The sequence below is a fragment of the Hipposideros armiger genome, unplaced genomic scaffold (genome assembly GCF_001890085.2).
Source record: "Hipposideros armiger isolate ML-2016 unplaced genomic scaffold, ASM189008v1 scaffold_310, whole genome shotgun sequence".
Taxonomy (NCBI): Eukaryota; Metazoa; Chordata; class Mammalia; order Chiroptera; family Hipposideridae; genus Hipposideros; species Hipposideros armiger.
The window spans coordinates 1,613,712-1,619,784 of NW_017731660.1; the positions used below are offsets into that span (position 1 = coordinate 1,613,712).

General features: G+C 49.1%; 1 long non-coding RNA gene across 1 annotated transcript in view; it reads left to right on the plus strand.

Moving 5' to 3' along the window:
- Nucleotides 1–6,073, plus strand: part of LOC109391978 (uncharacterized) — a 27,236-nt gene continuing 21,163 nt past the window's right edge. Inside the window, exon 1 of the long non-coding RNA XR_002125965.1 lies at nucleotides 1–235. This is a non-coding gene — a long non-coding RNA (uncharacterized LOC109391978). The remainder of the gene's footprint in view (nucleotides 236–6,073) is intronic.

Sequence of the window (6,073 nt, forward strand, 5' to 3'; positions counted from 1 at the left end):
AGCCAAATTGGGGGGCGGGGCCCCCGTGTCAGCTGAGCCAATCTGGAGAGCGAGGCCCTGGTTCCCCAGGCGCGGGGTGGGGCCCTGACGGTGGCCCGATCAGGCAGAGGGGCGAGGCCCTTATCGTTCCGGTGGGGGGCGGGTCCCCCGCCGCTGCGGGATTGCCCCAAGGGGAGGATCCCCAGACACGTCGGGTGGTTGGTGGAACCCCGCAGCCGCCGAGCCAATCCAGGAGGTGGGACCCTGGGTCCCCATGATGGAGGAGCGGGAGGTACGGCGGCTAACGGGCTGAGCTGGGGCAAGGCCCGAGGACTCCCGGCGGGGATGTGAAGCTCTGGTGGCCGCCGGGCTAAGCCGGGGAACAAGGCCCTGACCGCCCTGGTGGGGGTGGAGCCCAGGCTGTAACCGGTTCGAGCCGGAGAGCAGGATCTTGGGTCTACGCGGCTGCGGTTCGGAGCCGGAAGGCAGGGCCGCGGCGACCATTGGCTAGTGGGAGTGTCCCGGCGGCCGCGGGATCAGGGTGGAGGGTGGGGTCCCCAGCTGCAACCAGGAAGAGCTGGGGCTGGGAACCTTGCCTCCTACCCCGAGAGGGGCGGGGACAAGCTGGTCACAGGGACAAGCTGGGAGGGCGGGGCCCCTGCAGATGCCTGCCGAGGCGGGAGTCGGGACAGCGGACTCACCCACGAGGGGAGGGGCCCCAGCGGCAGACTGGAAGAATTAGAGGGCTGGGCCCTGGGCACCTTTTGTGGGGTGGCGGGACCCCAATGGATACTGGGCCAGCCCCGCGCCCCCTTCCGCTGGAAGGCAAGGCCCTTTTTGTCAGTTGCCAAAAAGCATAGTAAAGAAGACTATCTTCACAGGTATTAATGTCAAAAGCTCAACATTTTCCAAGTCTAACTAGAATAACTAATACCATATTTCCCTGTGTATAAGACGCACCCTTTTTCGAAAATTTTGGGTCTAAAAACTGGGTGCGTCTTATACAGTGGTTGTAGATTTTTTTACTTGCATTTCCCACAAGTGATGAGGAGTTGTATGAATTTTATGATAAATAAAACTTGAGTTCAATAACTTTATGTAATACATTTTTTTTCAAATTTCGGGCGCCAAAATTAAGGTGCGTCTTATACATGGGAGTGTCTTATACATGGGGAAATACGGTACTTCCTACTGTCTGCATAGGGTCCACTATTGACCATTTTGATAGACATAACAGAAAGATCACAAACCTATTGGTACTGTCCATGTAGCACATCTTGATTTGCCTTTGTGTATTTACATGTATGTAGAATACCTGTATCAGTTACTGGAACTCATTTAACATACTGGAGGGATGAGGCAAATTACTGCATATGAGGCCTTGCTCTCCAAATCTCCCAGCACCTGCTCCTCCTGCTGCATGCATCTTCCACAGGGTTAACTATTCAAATATATATTTGTACTTTATGTACATTTCTTATTATCCTGTCCTGTTTAGAATACATATGTTAATATATCTGACATTTTTATAACTACAGTGATTAATAAGAACCCTATAAGAAATTCTGCTTTAAAAGAAAATACCACTTTCAGAGGGGTGACTTGAATTACACTAGTAAATGGTCACTCTATGATCTTTAAGACAAGTACATTTTTAATTAACTAAGGTGAATGAAGACACAACTGAAAGCAATCAAAAATAAAATAAAATTGTAATGAATACATTAACCTGTAACAAGGTTGTTTATTATCATCTTCAACTATGTACTACACATAATTGTATGTGCTGTACTTTTAGACAAATGACAGCACAGGATTGTTTACACCAGTGTCACCATAAACACATGAGTGTTGCATCGTGCTATATTAAGACAGTTACAATGTCTCTAGGTGACAACTTTTTAGCTCCATTGTAGTCTTATGGGACCACTGTCATTCATATATGCTGTCTGTCGTTGACAAAAACATGTAGGTAGTGTGTGAGGGCCAAAGCAGTTGACTGGATACAGGGATGAGGAGAGACCTGGGGCAATTTCTCCATCATGGTGCAGCCAGTGTGAGAGGAGCAGAGGGTGCCTAATGTTAACAGAAGAAACTTCCAAACCTGTAGAGAATTATCGGAAGAGTTGTTTTGAGCCAAACTGGTGACATGCTGGGGCGCAAGATCTCAAATGCTCCAGGGAATCAATTTGCAGCTTCTTTTATGTATGTATTTGGAGTTATGGAGGGAAGATAAGCAAGATTACATGTAGATGGACAAAAGCAAGGCTGGAATTACAGCATTTTAACAAGATTATGCATTCTCTTGAGGATTAATACTCCCTTCAAGTGGCATTACTTTTGTTAATTCAAAGGTGTGTTAATCTAGATACAAAACAACAATGGACAGGGCTCCCTTAATAACTTTCATGAAAGAATTTATACGCCTGGGTCATGAATACACAACATACCTGCCCTTGTAAGAATTTATTATCACCCTGTGAAATTCCTGTTCATGGAACCCATTTCCCTCCACACTGGGATAAGGGGTGAGAAGAAACCTGGAGCTGAAATCTCTATCCAGGCTCCAGCCAGTGTGAGGAGAGGAGGATGAGCAGAGAACTCAGCTGGCTGGAGTTCTCTTGAGAACTTTTTCCAGGCAGGTTTCATGTGAGTACTTTCTTGGGGCCCTATTTAAGTGAGCATGTCCAATAGGGCCACTTTTCCGCAGCAGGGAGCCATCTTAGCTAGAGAGCTGGGGTTGGGAGGTTCCATGAGCCTCCATTATGCCTTGGTGTCCTGTGGTGGCATTCTGTTGTGAGGGAACTTGGTTTATCTCAGAATCTGCCCTGGAGGAACGTCCATCTGTACCTGCTTTACCTCAGTATCTCCCCAGGAGGCATGGACAAGGGAGGAAAAGGTAAGGAGAAGCTTCCCGTGCTCGAACTCTGCTGAGGGATTGGGAAAGGGGTGTTAGTCATCAAAGGAGCCAGCAGAGGAGAGGTTTGGTGTGGAAAATCTTTGGTTTTTTGTGTGGTGTAAGATAGTATTCAGTGCTGTTTTGCGTGCAGCTGTCCAGTGTTCCAAGTGCCATTTATGTGGGTTCAATTATGGGCTCCATTCTGCTCCATTGATCTATGTGTTTGGTTTTATGCCAATACCACCCTGTTTTGGTTACTATAGTTTGCGGTCGAGTGATCTGGAAAACTGAAATTAAAAATCTTGCTGTTTTGGCTGGCCAAGTGGCTCAGTGAACAACAGAGCTGCCGGTTCGATTTTCACATGCGCCAATAAGCTGCACCCTCTACAGCTAAGATTATGAACAACAGCTCAACCTGGGGCTGGGCTGCCGTGAGTGGCTGCCTTCGGCATAAGCTGCAGTGGGCTGCTGTGAGTGGCCTGCCCCCAGAGTGAGCGGCTGGCAGCTGGTGAGAGCTGCCATGAACTGCCATGAGCGGCTGTCCAGTGGCCGGCGACCGACTGCCTCACCCGGGAGGAGCGCAATGATCATAACACCAACATGGGCCAGGGAAGCAGCGTCCTCCACAACTAGACTGTAGAACTAAAGGACAACAACTTGGCTGTTCCCCTTCTGCAATTCCCCAACACTGTTCCCTTCCCTCAATTCCCCAATAAAATCTTAAAAAAAAAAAAAAACCTTGCTGTTTTTACCGTATCCCAGGTCATCTTTGTCACCCAAGGCATAGTGGCTACTGTTGCGGGAAACTCAGACAGAGATAGGATACCAAGGCGTGGGAAGCAACATTTATTAATGCCGGCACAGGCTCAGTGGAGTTACATCCAGAGGACCCGGGTGAGACTTGGGGCTATATACCGTGAGGTTTCCAGGTTGGCAGCTAAGATTTATTATTAGGACATGTGGCCATTGTGTCAGTTTCTGACTGGCTCCCTGGTGAGGTAGGAATCCGGAAGTCTTAATGACTATGCAGTCTAGGAATGTCTTTGTCTGAGGCTCCCTGCTACAGCGCAGAATCCTTAGTGACCATGTGGTCCGGGAAAGCCTTTGTCTAGGGCCCACTGCTGCATTCCCCCCTTTGATGCTCCAACCCTTACATGGATTAGAGAGCATCATCTTCTTCGACAGGCTGCTGGCCTAGAGGTTGGTACTTGCAAAACATGAGGACCTTAGCAGCAGTCTTATGTTCTACAATGGTCTCTATGAGGGAAGAGGTGGAGCGAATGACAAGAGGGAGAATGCAGGGTAAAAGGAGGCATGCCCCAAGGAGCAGGAGGACGATTCCAATTAACGTTTTAAATCCCCCGAAGGTGGAGAACCATCCTCCAAATAGGCTCTCGGGGTCCCATCCTGACCATTTTTGAACTGGGACATGGGCAAGTTTTTTAATATTCGTGGCGATAATGGAGACAGCTTTGCCAGTGTCGTCAATCTGTAGACCACAGTCCGACTGATTAAATTTGCCACAGACGCCACCTTTTTCAGCTAGTAAGTAATCCAGTGCTAGGCGGTTTTGATAAATAGCAGCCCGCATCTGGGTCTGTTGGGTAGCAAGGAGCTCTAAAGTTGTTGCAGTTTCATTGGTAATTATTTCTAGAACAGCCTGTAATCTGATAATACTGTTGAGTATGTAAATGGAGTATGGTATCCCCAACTCCCATCTTGAGCCCAAGTAGCTGGGCCATAATATTGGATGATTCACTGGGGAGGCCATTTATCTTCCCCCCAGGTTTGATGCCCCCCCATATCGAGGGACCTTTTGGGCTTTATCTGCAAATCCTGGTATAAGGGGACACCTAGCTCTTGGCCAGTTTGGTTAGGAAGGAGGAAGAAACCAGGCTGGATTATACCAAGTGTACAGCTCCTGGTCCAGTTGGAGGGGAGATGGGAGTATGTGTGTTTGCCGCAGATCCAGAATAAGCCATCGGGTGCTGCCCAGTGGGTGCTCAGGGTGGAGTTTAAGTTACCCCATATAGTACTAAGGGCCGGGAGTGCGTAGAAGGGATTACCGGTGCCATTAGGAAAGGTGCAGTTGGCAATGGAGGAGCTAGTATCTAAGAGGGGATATGAGGTAGAATTGATGATAGGGCTCCAATACCAGGTCGGTGCTTTTGGCCACCAGCTGAGAGATGAGCCAGTTAGGTTCTGCATGGGGTGTCTCCCACCCATTGGGTGTAGGGCATGCCTGTCCGGCTGGCACATTCTTTTCCGATTACTTCAGAGGAGAGAACCCACCCTAGGGGCTGTTTCTGTGAAGGCAGGATTGTGGTGCGGTTCCATTGGAGGAGGTCAAGGACAGTTAGGCTAGTTACCTTCCATGGCCAGTCTTTACTCATGAGCGCTCCTCCACATACCCAGCACCCCATAACATTAAGTTCCTGGGCTATGCGTTCAGCGAGGTCAATAAAGAGGTTTTTCCCCAGAGTTGGAAAACTCAAGGTTTTACCCAATTTAGCCTTGAGTTGTCCGTATAGTTGGGGCCCTGGGACCTGCTGATTGGAGGGCAGTTTTGTGGCGGTCTGGTTGATAAGCCATTTAACCGTCTCCTGTACTGCCTCCTTTCGGGCCTGATCTTGGACTCCTCCCCCATCAGAGTATCCGATGTGGATTTGGTGGGTCCAACAGATGACCTGATTAGCCCTTTTAACTCCTGGGCAATTGTAGCCGGCTATTGATTGTCAAGGAATGGGATAGGACCAGTAAGACCTGTCTGCATAGGTACAGGCCTGAGGAGTTCTACTCTGATAGCACTGGGTCGGCTTGTATGTGTAGGAGATAAAGGCTTCCTGAGATGTTGTTCCCAGCCGAAAGGACTGGAAGCATGATTTAGGCCATGAGGTAGTGATACCGTTCCCAACTGGGAAGAAAAGGGTGAGGGTAAGAATTAGAGTTCTTGGGATAAGCATCTTATAAGGAAGAATTCCTCAAGCTTTAGCCACGCATAGATTGGTCAGCTTCCGGTGTGACCACAGCGGGGCTGGTGATCGCCTCCTAAAGACCGGTAACACCACTGGCAGTCTTCCTCTGGAGAGCGATCTTGAGGGGCTCAGAGGGGTCAGAGGTGCAGTTTCAGCTAGAAGCTGCAGGTTTCAATCTGCTGTGGTGTATCCATGGAGTGATCTCTGCAACCTTAACTGC